General features: G+C 33.8%; 1 protein-coding gene across 9 annotated transcripts in view; it reads left to right on the top strand.

Moving 5' to 3' along the window:
- SERTAD2 (SERTA domain containing 2) overlaps nucleotides 1–22,353 on the top strand; it is a 239,777-nt gene that overhangs the window by 182,377 nt on the left and 35,047 nt on the right. The gene's annotated exons all lie outside the window — the stretch shown is intronic.

The raw sequence follows: 22,353 nt of genomic DNA, 5'->3' as shown, positions 1-22,353 counted from the left end.
ACGTAGCTCACAGTCTTTGCATCTTTCTCAACTTATCTTTGAATCTGGGGATTTCAGTTTACATGGAGGAAGAAAAGAAGTTTTCATTGAGTGAATACTCTATGTCAGGCACTGTGCTAATTTCATTTGATCCTCGCAACAATCTTAGGGCATTATTTTCCTCATTTTATAGTTAGGGAAACTGAGGAAGACAGAGGTTGCGTGCCTTGACCAGAGTCACACAGCCAGTAAGTATCTGAGCTCAAATTTGAAAATGAGATCTTCCTAACTCGAGACCCAGTGATTTATCTATCCACTGTGCCATTTATATGCCTCTTGAATACCCTTATTTCCCATTTTGTCACCTTTCCCAATTTTCCCTTGATCTGTCCCTTTAATTCATGGCAGACATATGCAGGGATTTTGTTCTTGCTTTTCCAAGTCAGTAACAAGACATCCAACTCTACTATCTATAATTATGAAATTCTGCTTTCTGACCATCAGCTCTTATCCTTCCATTTTTCTCAGTGCCTTCCTCCTCCTAAATTTATTTATCACAACATCAGGTCCCTTCACCCTGTGTGTTTTTCCAGGCATTTCCCCCTGCTCTGGCTTCACTTTCCTCAGATTTAAAATTAACTTAGCCTAGCCAAGAATACAAACACCAATATAGTCTTTAATTCCACTGATTTGATCCCATTGAAATTTTTTGTTCAATGCACAAGTCTTAAAGTTTTGTTGGTATATACAATTTGGAATTTTTTTCCCCATATGCATTTTTCTAGAACAATATAAAGGAATTTTTAAATAGAGCCATGATGATGTCTGATATATCATGACGAATACTGATATATACATGTATATATATACATAAACATGCTAATGATATAAAAATATATTTATATCACAGCTAAGAAAGATTATTTCATCTTTCTTGTTTTATTATAAGCAGAGAGAATATTTTTTAGTTTGTTCTTTGAATTGTGTTTTCTTTAATCTATAGGTTAATATGCTATTACAACATATCGCTAAGATTCACTTTATCTTCTTTAAAAGGTTCTATTTCAGAAAAAAAAAAAAAAAGGTTGTATTTCTTCTTAAGTGTATGTGTTGAGGTGTCTAATCCCATCCCTTATGTTAAGTTTAAGGGGTACCTTCTTTGGTGGCAAGAGCAAGATCATTCTGCAGTAAAAGAAAGAGAAAGATTCTGCAAAGGCAAAAACATGCTCTGAAAAGTAAAGATTTCAGCCTTAATGTGTATGGAACAAAAGGCCGTTGTGAGCTGTGTACAAGAGTTGGTGAGAGTTTGTATTCTGCCCCTTTTTTCTGTGGGAGTTATTTCCTGTTGTTGACTAGAGTTCTTTATTTAGAACCACCTAGCTTACAGAGTGCTTGCTAGCTAGCAAGAAAAAAAAGTATGCTTAAAACATAAGCTTATTTCAAGAAAAAACATGTTTAAGTCATATTACACACACTATGAGACAATACAATAATTCCCAAAGTCAGAAAGTGTGATTTCTTCTTATTCTTTTAACCACACTGAAAGAAACACCTAAGAGGAGAGAAGTAAAACATGTTTGGTTTAGTAAATCCATAGTCACATGGGCACCATGTTATGAAGAGTTCACAAGGAAAATGTGTCTCTTTATTTATTTTGTTTTTTAAACAAAGGTGTCCCAGTTATAAATAAATCCCCTGATACATTAAGGAGCCTCTCAAAAGGGCCTCTAATATTTGTGAGGCAGGTTGTGCGTGTATGAGTGTATGTGTGTTTGTGTGTGTGTATGTTCTTTTTTCACTTAGCATTCCCATTTTAGGTTATTATAACACAATAATAATAGACACTTTCTCAATTTTAGCCTGGCAGGTAAGAAGACCATCTAAGACCCAGGCTTTAAATAACCAGCTAAATATTTGCCTTGTCACCTAGGATTTCTAATGAGAAATTTAGGCTATATCTAAATCTAATAATTAGGTTTTGTGTCCTGCTACATAAAATAGTGAATTAGCAAATGCACAACATAATGGATTGGGTATTTAATTTAGAACTAGAAAATATAGGTTTCAGTCATACCTTGGATATTTACTAGCTGGAGCACAATGAACATTTCATTTAACCTTTCAGAGCCTCAACTTTCTTCTCCTATGGGCATGATAATCCTTGTTCTATCTACTTCACAGAGTTGTTTTGAGATAAATAAATTTGAGGTTGTTTGTTGTTGTTATTATTCAAATGTATATAGCAAACAGTGAAAGGATAAAACCTGTACATTACTCAAAACTGGAGAGAAACATGAATGTCTAAAATAAACGTAGTATGGTGACTCTAGAAATTATCAGAAAGAAAATTACTTAAGATATTAGTTTTTAGAGAAAATAGGTAAGTGTGACTCTGCGTAAATTACTCAACCTTTAAGTTCTTTAACTAAGCAACTTTATTAAGACTAAAAGTTGTAGAGGAAGAATCAGCCCCCATTGATAAATGGAGTTCCTCAGTTTGGATTTCATAGTCACATCAATGAAATCCTAAGTCACTAGACTTAGGTACTAACCTGTCCCTAGTTTTCTAATTTAAACAAAAGAAAAAGATTTGTAATGATATTTTTTTCATCTGTTGAATTTATTGAGGTTTTATTTTCTATCTTATGGCTCTAAGAGCAGAAATATATCTAGAATAATTGTGTTAAAGGCTTTACTTCTGATGTCTAAATACAAAAAAAAAAGTACAAAAACTTTTTAAAAAAAATTTTTATCACTAAACAAAAGGGCCTAAAAATCAAATAAGATATTATTTGTAAAATGCTTAGCATAGTGTCTACCATATAATGGGCATTATATAAATGCTTATCCCCTTTATCTACCCCACCCATACAATAGAGAATCTAGTTGAAAATGAAAATCTTGTGGATTTTAAAATTGGCATTGCTCTTTTTTCTTTTGTATTTAGTCAAATCAAAGTTAAAGACAATTTAGACAGTATTAAAATTATCAATGTTGCTCTTTGCTTCTGTAGATAATGCTAGGTTTTGCTGACATTTCATCTAAACACTGCTCAAGGTTATGAAGGCAAGTGAATGATTTCTGTAGTTATAATTGGTAGAATAATCTGGCATTGTTTCAGATTTTTTATTTAATTCAACTTTTCAGATATATTCTGGGTTTTTTAAGAATGAAGATAAAACAACTTTAAGGATAATTAAATTTCTGCATTGATTCAACAGATAAATATTTATTCATAACATACTTATTTGTAAATAAGGAGAATGGCAGTAGGCATCTACAATACAGCTGATATAATCATGATATTTACTAAATTCCATTCCTACTTTTTTTCCTTTAAATTTGGTACTATAAATAAAACCTTTTTTTAAATCAAACTTTTTTTAAGAGAACTGATATAGACATCTCCCTGTGTTATTTTTGAAGACAAATGCCCATTTAAAAAGTTTAAACTAAATAAATTTTTCTCCTTCAAAAATGGTTATGTCAGGAAAATAATAGACAAGGGTAAAAAGACCAAAATGCATCAGTATTCAAATCAGTACTCTGCTGGAGCAAAGAATTTGAAACAAAATGGGTCTACCAATTGAGAGATGACTAGAAAAAACTATGGTATGTGAATGTAAAGGGATTATCACTGTATAGTAAGAAATTATGCCTTTTAAGAATTCAGAGAAACATGAGTAGATTTTTATGAAACTAATGCAGACCAAAATAAGAACTCAGAGAATAACAGACAGTCATTGCAACAATGCAAAGAAGAGATTACCAAAAAGAAATCAAAATTTGAGTAACTGAAAAAACATCAAGATTACAGAGAACTGATAATGAAATATACCATCTCCCATTATGGAGATAAATAGGAAATGTTTAGAACAGAATATTGTATATGTGTCCAAATGAAGTCAGTGTATCAGATATTTTTTCTTTTATCACAAGGAGGGATTAATCAGTCTAGAGAAAGTTGAAATTACTAAGCTATCAAGATAAAAACCATTAATAAATCTGCTTAAAAACTAATCTTTTCTAAACTAGAAGTATTAATTTTAAGTTAGCAAGATTAAATTCCATATCCTGATTATGTTTTTTTAACTCTATAAAACCATAATGTACTACAGATAATTTTACCATTAGCTCTTATTCCATTCTTCTTCATCTCCCTCAGTATATATTTTTCAATAGTATTTTATTTTTCCAAATACATATCAAAATAGTTTTAAACATCCGTTTTTATAAGACTCTGTGTTCCAAATTTTTCTTTCTTCTTCTCTTATCTCCCCTCTCCCCCAAAAGTAAATAATTTGATATAGGTTAAATATGTGCAATCCTTTTAAACATATTTCCGTATTTGTCATGTTGTACAAGAAAAATCAGATCAAAAGGGAGAAAACCATGAGAAAGAAAAGGCAAACAAACAAAAAGGTGAAAATAATATGCTTCGAACTACATTGAGTCTTCATAGTTCTCTCTCTAGATGTAGATGGCATTTTCCATCCTAAGTCTATTGGAATTGTCTTGAATCAGCACATTGCTGAGAAGAGCCAAGTCTGTCACAGTTGATCATCACATAATCTTGCTTATACCATATACAGTGTTCTCCTTATTCTGCTCATTTCACTTAGCATCAGTTCCTGTCTCTCCAGGATTTTCTGAAATTAGCCTGCTCATCATTTCTTATAGAATCATTACATTCATATACCATAACATTCATTTCCCAACTGATGGGCATACACTTAATTTCCAGTTCCTTGCCACCATAAAAAAGAGCTTCTACAAACATTTTTGCACATGGATCCTTTTCTCTCTTTTATGATCTTTGAGATACAGACCCACTAGTGGCACTGCTGGATCAAAGGGCACATACAGTTTTATAATCTTTTGGGCATAGTTCCAAATTGCTCTCCAGAATAGTTGGATCATTACACAAATCCACCAACAATGCATTAGTGTCCCAGTTTACTCACATCACTATCATTATTTTTTCCTGTTATCTTATAGGCTAATCTGAGAGATATAAACTGGTACCTCAGAATTGTCTTAATTTGTATGTCTCTAATCAATAGTGATTTAGAGCATTTTTCATTATGACTACAAATAGCTTTAATTTATTCATCTGAAAATTGTTCATATTCTTTGGCTATTTATCAATTGGGAAATCATCTAAGTATAAATTTTAAAAATTGTTTTGCATATAAATGTGGTAAAGATGATACTGACAGTGGGTTTGAAGACCAACTTAGCATTAGGGCTGGAATTTAAGAATACTTCAAGGGACCAAAATTTCATTAATTAATGCAGTTATTTTTGGTATCCATATGGCAAAAAAAAGAGAATGAAATTTTATTTCAAATAAAATTGTAATAGAATTTTTAGATCAACTGATATGTCTAATGCTTTGACTGTTACCTAAGGATGAGTATGTTCATTGCAAATAGATGTTCAGTAAGTGATATTCATGCCAACCTGTGAAACAAGCAGAAATTCAAAATAGCTCTGCACTCCCCTTCTGCAGTAATGATTGCAGAGTATTGGAAAAGGAGAAAGAGAATATTGAGGACTATACAGTATTTAGATGGTCTATTAAAAAAGTTTAATAACTGTTGGTACTACAAATATGAGATCTTTCTTATCTAATAACCAATGAGCCTATCTGTTACTAGAGGAACTGAACCAAATAAATATTAACTATTTTGTTATAAATGAATGCAGAAAACATAAAGCAATTGTGTTTCCAGTTGCTGCTAAATAGAAATGTAGTTCATAAGTATTTCTTGAAAACTTAACTAAAAGCTGGTAGAGTTGACTTGATTGTATGCTAGTGTAATAAGTGTATAAACTAAAGAAAAAAGATCACTGTAAAGATACAGTTTTACGTACCACCTTTTGTTGCAAAGGATGATGAAATTGACAAATCTGCCACAAACTTGTAAAACAAGTCAACCATGATTATTGATAACTAATTTATAGAAAATGTAGTTCTAGGTAAGGAAAAAAATAGAGATAGACTGGTGGATTATGTAAAGAATAAAATTCTTGGACATAATAAATAACAAACAACATAATGACAATCAAATTAGTTATAACAGGAATGACTGGTTACAAATGTGGGAATCAGCTACATGGCTTTCTCTGTATAGTCAGAACATCCACTGGTAGGATCAAAATTAGTGTTAAGTTGGGAAGGGGGAAGATGAAGAAATGGCTCTAAATGCAATTAAAATAGTTCCAGGGACAGCTAGCTAGTGTAGTGGATAGAGCACCAGTCCTGAAGTCAGAAGGACCCGAGTTCAAATCTGCCCTCAGATACTTAACACTTTCTGGCTGTATGACCCCCGGGCAAGTCAATTAACCCCAATTGTCTCAGAAAAAAAAAATAGTTCCAACCTGATCTATTCAATCAATACTAAAAAAAAAAAAAAAAAAACCCTAAATAAAAAGAGCTTATCACTCTTTTTTTCTCAACTGTAAAATGGAGATAATAATAGCACTTACTTCACAGGGTTGTTGTGAGGATCAAATGAAATAATATGCTTTGTACACACAGGCATAGAGTAGGTACTACATAAAAACTCATTCCCTTCCTCCCCTTAGAAAAGTTTAACCAATGTAATGCAATCACTTTAATAAGGGCACAAAAGAGGTCAAGAGCCACCTTAGCAAACAAACCTTTGATCTTTCCTTGCAAAATGGAAAACCATGGCATCCTATGATAACAAAACTCATTTGTAAAACATTAGAGAGGAAGTAAAAAAATAACACTAAAGAAGATGATGATGGGGAAAGCAGCTGGACCTGATCAGGTACACACATATAAAGAAATTCATGCTGAAGGCAACAGTTTTTAAAAAGCATTTAGATATCAATTTTCAAGATACTGAAGAGAGTAGAATATTGAACAGATTGGAAAAAATCACACAGTAGTTTCTTTTTTGAAGGATCAAGAGGACAGCAATAATTACCAGCCCATATGTCTATTTTGTGAGTACTAGAAAATTTTTATGACAATGATCTACACATATACTAAAAGCAGATACCAAAAATGTGGGGAAAATTTCAGATTTTATTACTAACAAAAAAGAGTAACCAAGAGAACATCAATAACTATTGATCCATAGGCTTACTTCCCTTCTATATAAAATTTTTATGAGAGTAGGTCTATACTTGCATCAAGAGCATCCTTGATGAGGCTAATTACAAAGGAATGGACTGGCTTTTATAAGAGATATTCCAGTGTAAACCAAGTCTTTATCCTTCACATAATTGACTGGAAGATGTAGGGAATAGAAGATCCCATTGTGTTTATTGTTTGTCAGGTTATTTTAAACATTTGAGAAAGGAATTATATAGTAGATAAAGAGCAAGACCCAGTTGATTTGTATTGATGAGAAGAAACTTCTTCATTGAGAGATTTTCTACCCATGAAATCATAGGTTTGGACCAAAAAAATTTTTTTTAAACCATTTGATTTAATAGAACAAAACCCCTCTTAAATTGTCTCTCCTACAGTAAAGGTCATGTCTCCTCCTATAGTTATACTAGATAAAAATGGAAGAAGGAAAGAAGCAGGCTTTCAGAAATAATTTTGTAAGAATCAGACTGGCACTACAGAAAGAGAAGATGTAGCCAGAAGACTTGATTACAGATCTCATTGAATATAATTAGAGGGGCACTTAGATACTTCTCAGAGTCTCTGTTAATTCATAGGATGATAGTACTTATACTTCTTCCCTCATGTGATTGTTGTACTGTAAACATGTCAAAATTTTCACTTATCTGTGATCTTATTGATATTTCCATTAGTCATGCAGATTTAGATCACAACCTATTCATGCCATTTTATCCTGGAATGCTCTAATCCATGTGCTCCCTCCCAATGATTTACCCAACATGAGTAGTTATTGTAGTTTCCTGTGGAATAACAGTATCTTCAGAGCCACATTATCAAAAAATTACTGAAAGGCATAGAAAATCCAAGATGATATTATTTGTTGATTATAAAAACCATTTAAATTGATTGAGTACAACATCTTTCTTCCAACAAAATATCCACTCTGCATATGTTAAATAATATTACTCAATATTTGAAAACATAGAGATAATTTTGTTCAATAAGCTTTGAGTATCAAGATCAAATGAGGAATAAAATACTGCCAAAGTGTTCAACATAGGCATAATGCATGGCCTACACAGGTATAAATGGAAAAGAGATTCCTAATAGGTGAGTTTTTCCAAATATTCCTATTTGTGGATGAAATCACAGGAAACTATATAAGAAGGAGAAACTAGAATTGTTTAAAGGAAGTAAGGTAGATACAGAGAATTTACCAACCAACTTAGATCTTAAATGACAGAAGGCCAATCAATGAAAAAGAATGTATTATGTCTACTGTGTGCCAAGAACTGTAGAAGATACTGGAGATACAAATATAAAAGTAAAACAATTTATGTTCTCAAGGAGTTTATGTTCTATTGGGATGAAAATACATATAGACATAGATTTATACAAAAAAGATTTACAATGGTTTTGAGTGAGGAAGATACTAGCAATTACAAGCTCAAGAAAAATTTCATGTAGAAAGTAAGTCTTTCTGAGGCTTATAAGTAAGGATTTCGAAGTGAGAAGAGAGCACATTCCAGGAATAACAAGACAACCAGTTCAAAGTCCTGAAGACAGGAAATGTAGTGCTGTAAATGGGGAACAATTATGAGGGCCAATTTGACTGGACCATAGTTTGATTGAAGGGAGTAAAACCTGGAAAGGTAGGTTGAGGTCAGGTTGTAAAGGACTCTGAATTCCAAACAGAAATGCTTAAATTTCAATCCTAGAGATAGTAGGGGCCCCCATAGCAGATTATTGAAAAAAGGACTTAGGAAAATCCCTGCTGGGTAGAAGATGAACTGGACTGGGATAGACTGTTGAAATAGATCTAGCAAAAGGTAGACAGCCAATTCTAAGATGGTAGCTATGGATGGAGAGAAGGGGGCACAGGCAAAAAATGTTATGAAGATAGAAACAAGATTTAGCAACTAATTAGATATAGGGAAATGACAGAGTGAGGAGATGAGTAATATACTGAGGCTGAGAATATTTGTGACTAGAAGGATAATGGATGACAAATAGAGAAATTGGATAAAGTGATGGATTTGAAAAGAAAGATAATGAATCTTGCTTTGGATTTGTTGGATTTAAGATGCTAGTACAATATAAATTTGAAATGTCCAATAAGCAGTTGGTGATTCAGAACTGAAGCTCGGAAGAGAAACAGAAACTAGGGTTGAATAATTAAATCCTTGGGAGTCAATGAAATCATCAAGTGAGAAACTATAGAGAGAAAAGAAGAAGTTAGGACAGTCTTACAAAGTGAAACGGGTATAGTTGGATGGTATAGGGATTTTGAGCCACTGAGATACTGAGAGGGAATGGTCAAATAAGTAGAAGATGAACCAATATAAATATAAAATCTATAAAATCCCAAATAGGAGAGACTTTATACCACAGGAGGAGAAGGTGGTCATGAGGGTCAAATGTGGAAGAGATCATTAAGGATAAGAAGGCCACCCATGTTGGCAGGGGGCAGCTAAGTAGCACTGATTGGAAAGAGCACTGGCCCTGGAGTCAGTAAAACCTGAGTTCAAATCCAGCCTCAGACATTTGACATTTAATTTCTCTGTGACCCTGGGTAAGTCATTCAACCCTGATTGCCTTGGGGGTGGGGAGAGTGGGAAGAGGTAATTGGTAACTTTGGAGAGGGTAGATCCAGTTGAGTAATCAGAATGGAATTCAGATTGCAAAGATTTGAAAAGTGAGGAATAATAAGTTGGAAATAACAAGTGTAGATAGCTTTTATTTTTCATTAAAAAATGTCTTATTTATGTTAACCTGTAATGGGTTTATTATTATTTGCAGATTAATTAATACATATTTTAAAACCACATTCATTTTTATTTCTAATATATTTATATAACCCATGTAAACAAAAGTGCTTTAGTGGCCTCAGTAATTTTTAAGAGTGTAAAGTGGTCCAGAGATTTAAAACATTGAGAATTGCTGAGTTAGCATAACTGTCTTTATAAATTGGAAAATTGAGATCAGGGAGTTTAAGAAACTAGACTAAAATCCCACAAGGAATAAGCAGACACAGAATTTTCTGATGCTAACTCTAGTGGGGTTTTTTTGCCTTTTAAATAAGATGTTTCCCAATTACCCATAAAAAGTTTTTAATATTAGTATTTTTTAAAGTGTTGTGTTCTAGACTCTTTCCCTCTTTTCCTATCCCCTTTCTTGAAATGGTATGCAATATGATATAGGTTATACATGTGAAATCATGCAAAATCTATTTCCACATTAGTCATTTTGTGAAAGACAGCTAACTGATAGAAAAAGACAGAGAAACAAATGATACGCCCAAGAATTTTTTCTCTGGGGGTGGATAGCATGAGCTCTTTGAAACTGCCTTGAATTATTATAATATTGCTGAGAATAGTTGTTCATAATACAGTATTGCTGTTAGTGTACATAATGTTCTGATTCTGCTCACTTCATTCTGCATCAGTTCAAGTAAGTCTTTTCAGTTTTTTTCTGAAATCATTTTGCTCATTTCTTATAGCATAATAATATTTCATCATAATCATATACCACAATTCATTCAGCCATTTCCCAATTGGCAGGTATACCTTCAATTTGTAATTCTTATTCACTACAAAAAGCTGCTATAAATATTTTTGTACTAATAGATTCTTCCCCACCTTTTCTTTAAATCTCTTTGGGATTCACACCTAGAAGTATTGCTGGATCAAAAATTATGCACAGTTTTATAGTCCTTTGGGCATAGTTCCACAATGTTTTCCAGAATGGCTGGGATCAGTTCAGTACTTCCCCAATAGTAAATTAGTGTCTAAGTTTTCCCACATCCCTGCCAACATTTTTCATTTTCCATTTTTGACATCTTAGCTAATCTGACAGAGATGAGGTGGTACCTCAGAATTATGTTTCTTTAGTTAGTTAGTGCTTTAGAGTATTTTTTTATGTGACTGTAGATAATTTTGATTTCTTTGTCTGAAACTGCCTGTTCATATCCATTGACCATTTGTCAGTTGAAGAATGGAATGTATTCTTTTTTTTTTATTATGACTTTTTATTGACAGAACCCATGCAAGGATAATTTTTTACAACATTTTCCCTTGCACTCACTTCTGTTCCGCTTTTCCCCTCCCTCCCTCCACCCCCTCCCCTAGATGGCAAGCAGTCCTATATATATTAAATATGTAGCAGTATATCCTAGATACAATATATGTGTGCAGAACCAAACAATTCTCTTGTTGCACAGGGAGAATTGGATTCAGAAAGTAGAAATAACCCGGGAAGAAAAACAAAAATGCAAACAGTTTACATTCATTTCCCAGTGTTCTTTTCTTTGGGTGTAGCTGCTTCTGTCCATCATTGATCAATTGAAACTGAATTAGGTCTCTTTGTCAAGGAAATCCACGTCCATCAGAATACATCTTCATACAGTATCGTTGTTGAAGTATATAATGATCTCCTGGTTCTGCTCATTTCACTTAGCATGAGTTCATGTAAGTCTCTCCAAGCCTCTCTGTATTCATCCTGCTGGTCATTTCTTACAGAACAATAATATTCGAATGGAATGTATTCTTATAAATTTCCTGCACTTTTCTTTCCATTGATTCCCTTGATATTCTTCAGCTTTTGTTCTTCCAGATAACTTTGTTATTATTTTTCTAGCTATATAAAATAAAATTTTGGCAGTTTGATTGTTATGGCACTGAATAAGTAGACTGATTTAGTTAGAATTCTCATTTTTATTGTTTTGGCTTGGCCTGCCCATGAGCAATTAATATTTTTCTAGATTTGACTTATTTGTGGGAAATGCTTTATAATTGTGCTTATATAGTTCCTGGGTTTGTCTTAAAAATCCCAGGTGTTTTATATTGTCTACAGCTATTTTAAATAGAATTTCTCCATCTTTTGCTGTAGACTTTCTTGGTAATATATAGGAATGCAGATGATTTATGTGGGTTTATTTTGTATGCTGCAACTTTGCTAAAGTTGTTAATTATTTTAATCATTTTAAAGGATTCTCTAAGTATACTATCATATCATGTACAAAGAATGATTATTTTGTTTCCTTATTAACTAATCTAATTCCTTCATTTCTTTCCCTTCTGTTGCTATAGCTAACATTGCTAGTACAATGCTAAAAAATAATGGTGATAATAGGCATCCTTGCTTCACCCCTGATCTTATTGGGAAGGCTTCTAATTTATCCCATTACAGATAATTCCCACTTCCCATTTTCTCAACTAGACTACTCTGCAAATTATCTCCCTATTCCACTCTCCAATCTCTTCCTATATATTGGTTTCTACCCTGTGGTATTTTAGTGTGTCCAAGTCTCTTCTATCTTAAAAAAAAAAAACTTCATTAGACTTATCATTCCCTTAATCTACACTCCTACATCTCTCTTCCTATTATGAGAAAAATCTATTAAAAACTATCTACCCATGAATTAGAGTCAAGATGGCTGAATATGGCAGCAAATCATCTGGGTCCTCCAAAATTCCTCTCCAAACAAACTTGCAATAATGCCTCAGAATGAATTTTGGAGTTGTGAAGCAATTTTTTCAGAAAATGGGAAGTGGGAATCAAGAGCACATGTAAAATGGATGGTTTTAGTGAGAAAGAAAGGTCACTTTATCAGAAAATAAATTAAAGAAAGAGAGAATGGGGAGAGGGAATGATGTCAAGAGGATATAAGACATAGAAAAGGGAGAAGAGAAGATTCACTGCAAATAATCCCTATTTTCCTTGTAAAGTGGAAATAAAGTTCTTTAGATGAAAATAAATATCAAAAAATTGGCATAGTCCTGTAAGAATTATTTCAAGAGTAGGAGTAACACTCTGAATGAGCTGAGGCTGGTGAGGAAAGGGGACCATAGAAAGAAGTTTGTTGGGGTAGAAGGATGATGAGCTATATTGAGAAAAAGAGTAAGATCAAAAAAGGGATAGGATCACCACCACAAATATAGATGGATTATAATGCGGGCTGCTGAGAGAAGGAAAAGCTACTTAATTCTTATTTTGTTTGTTTTCTGTGCCAAAGAGAATGGCCTTTGGACTGGAGAGAACAAAAATGACTAATAGGGAGTTGATACCAAGATAAGAGAGGAACTAGTAAGAGAGCACCTAGCTTCATGAAGTCAAGTCACCCAGACAAGATAAATTTTATCCTTGTGTTTTGAAAAAAAGTAACAGGTTGTGATTGTGGAAAAAAAGAGAAAAATTACTGCAAGATTGGAAAAGGTCAAATGTTTCAATTTTCTTTTAAGTAACAATTATAGTATCTGCAAATATAAATCAGTAAATTTGATTTTGACTCCTAGAAAAATAATAAAATATTAAAGTCTAGTGAACATCTACAAAAGGAATTGGTAATTACAAAAAACCATAATGACTTCATCAAAAGTATTTCATTCCGGATTAACCTTATTTTTTGGTCAGTTTCATTAAATTATTAGAGCAAGTCAATACTATAGATTCAGTTTGCTTAGATTTTAGCACATATTTGATGGAGTATTTATTTGTATAATATTTCTGAAAAGATACAGATTATGGGCTAAATAATGATGTAGTTAAGTATATTAGGAAATGATTAGTCCAGATTCAAAAAGCAGTTATTAATAGTTTCCTCTTAGTTTGGTATTTCTTCATGAAATCCTTCTAGAATTTGTGTTTGCTCTTAGACTGCTTAACATTTTTATCGATGATTTGAATATGGGCAAGGATAACATGAATATCAAATTTGCAAATAACACAAAGTTGGGAAGAATAGTGGATGAAAAGACTCACTCACAATCTAAAAACATATTGACCAGATAGAACATTGGTTCAAATCTAATGAGATGAAAGTTAACAGGTGTAGATTATAAAGTCATACAATTATACTAAAAAAATTATTTCATCTTTTAAAAAATCCAAAAGAAGACTCTGGATTCCAGGAATACAAAGATGATGCCCGATCAGATCATATCTAGAGTATTGTGTGGGCACCAAAATTTAGTAACAGCACTGGTCAATTGGAAAATGTTGAGAGCAGGAAAACTTAAATGATGAAGGGGTTCAAGTCCATATAATAGATAGACAGAAACTTCATTATGTGTATGGATCTTCCCTTAAGTTCCTTAACTTACTCAATTCTCATGACCTGCATCTCCTTCCCACCTCAGTTATACACAGAGATGGTCAAATCTTTGATTTTATCATCAGTCATTAATGTTACAGTTCCATGTTGATGACTTGAAATTATTTTTTCTGATCATAATATTTTATCATTCCAAGTTTCCTTTATCTTAAAACCCCTAAATCTGTTCTTTGTTCTCAGTGAGGCCTTCAATTACTTGACTCTTATTATCTTTCCTTGGCTATCATTCTTGCACTGAGTATTCTTTCCTCCCTTCCTCATCTTGACCCTTTGCTGAACTGATACAATTCTACACTATCTGCTTCTCACAAATCCCTTGCTCCTTTATGTTTTCACCTGCTAAGCACCAACCTGGAATTATCCCCAATGTCTGCTGTCTTCGGCCTTTGCTTCTATTCACTTTCTGTTAAACAAAGGTGGAGAAAGTCATGAAACTATATAGATTGTGCCCACTGAAAATTTATGTTGCCCCTCTCATTACTGGCAATTATTTTTCACCTCCCTAATCAGTTCACTTTCCAATTCACAACATAAACTTTCCCTAACCCTTTCATAAATCCTTAAACCTCTCATTGCTCCCCATCATTCACTCTTTCTGCTAAGAACCTTGCTTCATATTTCACCAAAAAACCTGAGGCCATTCATAAAGAGTTCTCATTTTTTTGCACATCACTCAGATACCCTGCTCCACTCTCTCTTATTTCATGTCTGTCTTACAAGAAGAAAGTCCAGCTAGGATGTTGGAATGATGCAGGGGCTCAGGCGGTTCCATTTGATCCATCTTCTTTAGCAGCTTGCTCCTTCTATAATCTGTTACTTATTTTCACTTTTTCCCTGCCTACTGGCTGCTTCCCTACTGCCTAAAAAACATGTCTATGTCTTCAACAACATCCTTACTTGATCTAGTTTTTCCTAATGTCCTCTTACACCTCTCTTCCTTTTCATAGCTAAAATCCTTGAAGAGGCCATCTACAATCACTGCCTCTACTTCCTCTCCTCTCAACTTCAAGTCTGACTTCAGACCACAGCATTCAACTGAAATCTCTCTCTAAAGCTACCAAAGATCTCTTAATCCCCATAACAAATGGCTTTTTCTCAATTTTTAAACTGCTTGACCACTTTGCAGCCACTGACACTGTCAATCACTCCCTTTTCTTTTATACATTCTTCTATCAAGGTTATTGCAACAGTACTTTCTCTTGTTTCTCCTCCTTCCAGTCTGACTGTTCCTTCTCAGTTTCCTTGGCTCTGTTCTCATCCTTCCTTTCCTCCTTCTTTATACTATTTCACTTGATCCCATTAGCTCCCAGGGAATCAATTGTCATCTCTGTAAAATTGATTCTCAGATCTATTTATCTAGCCTTATCCTCTCTCCTGACCTCCAGTCTTTAATCTCCAACTATTAGATATATCATATTTATGTCATAGAGAACTTAATCTTAATGTATTCAGAATAAACTGAACTCAAATTTTTTTCCCAAATTTTTTCTTCTCTTTTGCTTCCCTCTAGTAATTACCATCCAGGATCCTACCATCCTTCTAGTTACCCAGATTCAAAACCTAAATATCGTCTTTCAGGTGAGCCAGAAAGAAAGTTAACAACATGACTAGGACTTCTGACAATGTGGCAGTTCCCCCAAACACTCCCAAATCAAATCATACTCTGGCTATAGCCATTCTTACAAGACAGCTGATATGGAGGTGGAACAGATCATGGAGTGAGTCAGGAGGGAAGTGAGCAGTGCAACTGAGACTTCTGATCATATGAAGGTTCAAAGCAAGAACTCACTAATCATCAAATTGGCTTTGAGTTGATATGTAATGATCATTTGAAAGAACTGGGGATGTTTAGCGTGGAGTAAAAAAAGACAAAAGATATGACAACCTTCATGAAGTAAAGTTGTCATCTGAAAGAGAAAAATGACCCAGTTCTGCCAAGGACAGGGCTAGAAAGCAGTGGATGGAAATTGGGGGGGGGGGAAGGAAAGAAAGAAAATTCCTACTAATTAAAACTCAACAAAAGTAGAATGAGATACCTTAGAACATAGGGAGTTCCCTCTCACTGATGGCTTCTAGAAAAGTCTGAATAGCTATTTCTTGCATATATTATGAGAATTATTTTTCAGATTTGAGTTGTTCTAGATGTTTACTGAAGTCTCCTCTAATTCTGAAATGTGATGATTATGATTTATAAAGTCCCACAATACTACAAAGCCTCCTCATTGAGAATTATGATTACTCAAAAAAATTCTGCCGTTTTTCAAAAGAACAAATAAATGAAGAATATATGTTGTCCATATTATACTATGTAATTTGATTGGCAACTTATTGAGATACTCTATCAAAATATATGCCATGAATAGGCACCACATATAATATTAGTCCTATTAGGTAAAAATAGTTTGGATTGAATTTGGAAAATTACTCAGCATTGTCAGTGACTTCAAGCAATTCCCTAAAATAGAAATTCAGTTTAAAAAATCAACATTTTTCTATTATTTTTGAAAGGCTGTGGCTCATTTGATACAATTACCAAAAGATCAGTTTTGTAGGTGACCCATGGAACAGTGGATAGACAGACCCATGTTGGACAGAAGTAGGCTATAGCATATGCCCCATGGTGCTTTGTTTACAAGAAATGTCATAAAAAAGTTATCATGCCAGAAATATATGATTGGAAATGGACATAGGTCAGGCATGTAGCAAACAAATGGAATAACAGACAGACAAAATGTTGCATTATAAATTCCCTCTCCCTCAACTCCATACCCACAGTATATTAAAAAATTTCGTTCTAAAAAAAATTTATTAAAAATTTAAATAAAAAATTTAAAAAACAAAAAAAATAACATTTTTAAATGTTTAAAAAATAAAAAAAGAAATTTAGTTCTTTAGCACTTTGAGTAGATAATCTATGGAGAATTTATAAGGAAGCATGGATAACAATAGTATAGGATGAAAAATCATAGATGTTTTATGTTTTGTAACAATGGAGGTATCGTGATTGATACATCCATTCATGTATGCTGAAAAAAGATTAATAAATTAAAGTGTTTTTTTAGTAGTTGATCCATTTTAGCAGAATCATATTATTGTTAAGACACCAAAACTTTTTTAAAAAGACATTTCTCTTTCTATGATAAGAAAGGAAATTGAAGTAACTCTAAAATATTTAACTTAAGTACTACAATTTAAGTCCCTCCTAAGACTACAAACTGGACAGGGAATAGCCTCAGTGCAAATGGTAAAGTAGAAAATACGAAGCATTCTAAGAGGAATTACATCATTTGGAGCAAAGAGCATAGATGTGAAATAGCTACCTATCATTATATATATGATATTCACACATACAGATATCTAGCAGGAGAAAACAAGCATTTTGGCATAATAAAGAAAGGGAGAATGAAGGAAGAGTTGCAAATATGGGGCAGTTAATTAAACTTCAAGAAAAAGGAATGAAAATTTCAAACAGAAAAATTACCCATGGCCCCCAGCATTTCTCAAAGTCTGAAGCATTCACTTATTCTCTAGGCACCTTTGTTGCTTTTATTTTATTTTCTAATCATTAAATCCTATATCATTTCCACCTGATAATATTTTTAAATGGTTGCCTACTGGTATTCTAATCTTGTAAATTTATTCCAATTTTAAAAATATTATATATCTATATATATCTATATATATCGCTTTAAGCATTAGGGCTTATCCAATTACAGTCCAACTCTTTGCTGCTGAAGTTTATATCAGCAGACACAACTATCTTGACCAATAAACTTAATAGCATAATTGAATAGTTAAGAAATTAGAGAAGAGGCTAATATTTAGTATGAAGAGTAGCTGACCTTGATGCTAGAAGACTTGGTTTTAAAACTTTACTAATTCTGTGTCCATGGGCATTACTTAAGCCAAATATTCACATGTAAAATATGCTTGATATTGCTTGTATTATTTTATTCCACAGGCTTGTTGTTAAAATGCTTTTATAAACTATATGAGGGGTTATATATACATTTAATATACTTTATCTTTAAATATTAATTTAAAATATTCATCACCCAGTGGTACCTTTGCATATTTTTTAAAAAGAAAACTATACAAAACAAATCTACAGTTTTTTTGCTATTAGTACTATGATACATAACGCATGAGGGATAAAACATAGCAGAGTCCAAAAAATTCAAATTAATGTTAAAATTCATTCCAATGATAATCTCTGTTGCTTTCTTTACTAGTGTCCTTTGTTTCACTTCATTACATCATAATTATTGGGGAGTTTTGGAGGGAAAGAAAATTAAGAACTAAAAAGCTTTCAAGATGTACTTTCAAAAGAACAGTTCAGTGTAAACTGGTACCCAGGATTACCTGGCAATGGTTCACATTTAAAAGAAAAGTCATTTCTCTGACATTCAATACTAGTGTTGCTTATCCTTTTTAATGGCCACCTTTTTATGTGTGACTACACTATTTTTTCTTTACTTTTTGAACTTTTGTTAGGCATCTACTTTGTGTCCTGTGTCAATGCTGGAATGCAAAAAGAAAAAAAAATAAACTTTCTGCCTTCAAGGAGCTTACATGACACTGGGAGCTACAATAGGTACTTAGACAAGTAAATATGAGGTAATTATAGGAAGAAGAGAACATTAACAACTTGAGGGAGAGAGAGAATAAGGAAAGGTTTTGAGTAGGAGGTGTTATCCAAACCACATCTGGAATGAAGTTAAGAATTCTAAGAAGACAAGGTGAGAAGAATCCAATACAGAAAGGCACAAAAAAGACTTGAATATGGAATTTAGGAGATACTAAGTAGGCCATTTTAACTAAAATCAAATTATATGTGGATGCCTGCTCATTTGTATAGTTATTCCAGTTAATTTCTAGTGGTTTGTTTTATTTTGAAATTAAAAGAGACTTGAATTCTGAATGAGACTATAATAGTAAGTTACATGCTTGCTTATCTTTTGTTCTGCATTTGAAAACCAAGGGAAATAAAAACCAAATTTTGTAGAAATTCCAAATTCAATTCAAATTAATAATGATAATAATTCCATGAAGAAACATTATAATAGGAACAGACATCGGCAGCACATCAGCCTTTCTAGCCTTGTGGATCTGGATTCCAAAAGAGCTAGGAGTTGCTGTATTATCTTGGTAGAACTCAGTTTCTCTAGGGAAGGCGTTAACCACCTGGTGTTGGAGGGTGGGGTATTAACAGCTGTTGAAGCATTAAGCACATGCTTTGACTACATGGACAAAGATACCAGAACCCCTAAAAAGAAAAAAAAATGTACTTAATATTTGTACTTGTGAAATTACCCAGATACTTCACCTTTAAAAACATAAAGAAAAAAAAGTGAAAAGCATTTCACGGTTCAGCATGTTCTTTTCTAAGAATTCTTAAAGCACTCAGGATCTTTAGTGTGTATATGTATCCAGGAAAAAATAAAGTAATTTTTGATTTCTAGATGCCTTTTGGCATCTGGATGCACAGTAGTTAGAGAACTGGTACTGAATCTGAAAGACCTGAGTTCAAATCTGGTCTTATATACTTACTAAGTTGTGACTTTGAACAAGTTACTTTAACCCTGCTTAAAACCTAGTTTATTCATCCATAAAATGACTTGGAGAAGGAAATGGGAAACCACTCTGGTATTTTTGCCAAGAAAACCCCAAATGGGATCACAGAAAATTTGACTTGACTGAGCAACAACAACAAAGATGTCTTTCATACAAGAGGAAGGTTTTGATCATTTGATAAGATATTTATCATTTGATAAAATATATGCTAGAAAACATTTTGATATAAGTATGACTTTTTTTGTTAATTTCAGCTGAATTCATGAACAACTTAATTAAAGCTCATGACTGGTCCATTGATATGAAGTACAATCAACTGTCTTGATTATGTATTCATTTTAATGGCTTCACCCAAAAATGAGAACTTGAATATGTGGAAGAAAGATTGTTAATAGTATAGTTTCAAAACCCTACAATTTGGAAAGAAAGGAAAATAGAAATAGCTTAGTGTCAGAGTAGAAGTTTTATAGCATGTCATTACAAAGGCACAAATTTAACACAGTCTGGAAAGGCCAATAATGTCTATAATAGAGAATTTGAATTTTAGTATCACTGTATTGAAATTTGATGAAAGAGCTCCACATTTAATTAAAAACATAAACTCAATGTTCATATGTATATGTTCAGATTATATATTTTGTCTTTGATATTGTTATTGTTAAAAGAAAAACTTTTACAGCAGGTTCTAGGCCATGATCTAGACTCTTAAAGAGAGACACACAGAGAGAGATGGGGACATAAAGAGAGATGATACTACTGTGGTACAAGTAGAATCTCAGTGTATCTAGGGGTTGTGATTTCAATGTGTGAAAAACTTAAGAACTGTAATCTTAGAGAGTTGTTTGAAGCCTGGAGAAGTTAAATGATCTACCAGGAGTCATGCTACTAGTGTCAGAGGTTGAATTTGAACTGTTTTTTTCTGACTCTTAAGTTGAATAGATTATTTTGCTTCTTATGCCGTCTCCCAGTTAGAATGTCAATTTGATCCCAAATCATTACAGAATAGTTTGAGCATAGGATAAGGCATACTTGCCTTGATAGTAACCATTCACTATCGCCTTTATGTTAGGTACTAAAGGTTTATATTCCCAAGTACCACTAGTTTAGTAAGATCATTTTAAAAAGCCAGCATGATGTCAGATAGACAGATGATTGTGTGGCTACCAAAATCAGGGTGCCTGAATTGCTTTTTGTGATACCAGCAAAAATTCATTGTACTTTAATATTTCTTTAACTTTAAAGAATAACCATGTTATATTCCCAACAGAATTTGATTTAATATCTTTTGTCAATTTCAACCCCTTCAATTCCACTTTTCCATGAGAATAGGATTTAAACCCCTTCATTAGACTCAATATTTCCTTCAAGTTTAAAAAATCCAAAGCGATTGCAACCTAAGTGGGCAGGAAGCAAAAAATATCAAAAGAAATTATTCTGTGTCTGAACGCTTCCTCCTTCTAGACCCAGGCTTTCCTTCGTGCTATTATTGACACATACAACTCACGATTATAGTAGAATAAAACCTTTCCAGTTCAGGAAAGGAATTCTTTCTTGCATAATGATCCAGCACTAGAATGCTCTGAGATCTAACAGAGAAGGGCATGGGCCCTTTACAGTCCTTCCAGAGAAGGTCCCTCTCTACCATTTTGCTGTGTTCCCGGGCCACTTATTCATTCACTTACCGTGTAGGATTAGATATATGTCCGCTAGAATTGCTCTCGTGATTTGGACATGTGAGACAGTTGAAGGACTGCGCTCATTTTCTGTCTGCCCCGTTTCTTCACCCACTTTCCCACCACCCCTAGCTCCCTTCTCATAAATGAGACACCATTACTAAATAGCCAAAGGCACAAGGAAAGTAAGGTTTGACAGCTAGTGCTTGATCATCCCCGAGCCGCCTCACTGACCCTGCTTTTGCCAGCCCTGACCCCAGCTGCTGTCGGTTTCCGCGCAGTGTAAATGCCCTGTGCAGGACTTGCTGGGCTCCAGCCTGACTTGTTGACCAGTCTCAAGTTGTTGAATAGCTCGAATACTTGTCATATTTGTGGTTACGCTACTCAGCAGGCTTTTTTTTTTTTTTTTCTTTTTGAGCTGTGCATTAGCAACTGCCTTTTGTCACCCGCCGCTTTTGGGGGTGGGGAGCACGGAGGAGGAAAGGGAGAGAAGGAGATTATCAATGATAGTTTCAGCTTCTTTGGCCGGGCTATCATCTCCTTTTGAAACTCTTTTCTTTCCTTCTTTGGTTGCCACTACCAAAAGAAATAAAAGTAGCGACAGAGAGGGAGATGCTGGTCTGTGCTGCCACACAGCATCTCCTGCACTCCCATCTTCCTCCTCCTCCTCCTCCTCCTCCTTCTTCTCCTCCTCCTCTTTCTCCTTCTCCTCCTCCTCCTCCTCCTCCTCCTCCAACCGCAGCAGCTACAGCCCTAGCTCGGTATTAGCATATCTGATCTCCCGGGACAAAGGCACATGTAAGTGATAGCCCGGAGTGGGGCTCCTCCTCCTCCTCACTGGCTCAGCCTCGGAGGGGCCTGTGCGCGGAGCCTCTGGCAGGAGTCAGACTGGGTGCTTTCGCAGGGAA

The sequence above is a fragment of the Sarcophilus harrisii genome, chromosome 2, assembly GCF_902635505.1.
Source record: "Sarcophilus harrisii chromosome 2, mSarHar1.11, whole genome shotgun sequence".
Taxonomy (NCBI): domain Eukaryota; kingdom Metazoa; phylum Chordata; class Mammalia; order Dasyuromorphia; family Dasyuridae; genus Sarcophilus; species Sarcophilus harrisii.
This window is presented reverse-complemented; position numbering and strand designations above follow the sequence as displayed.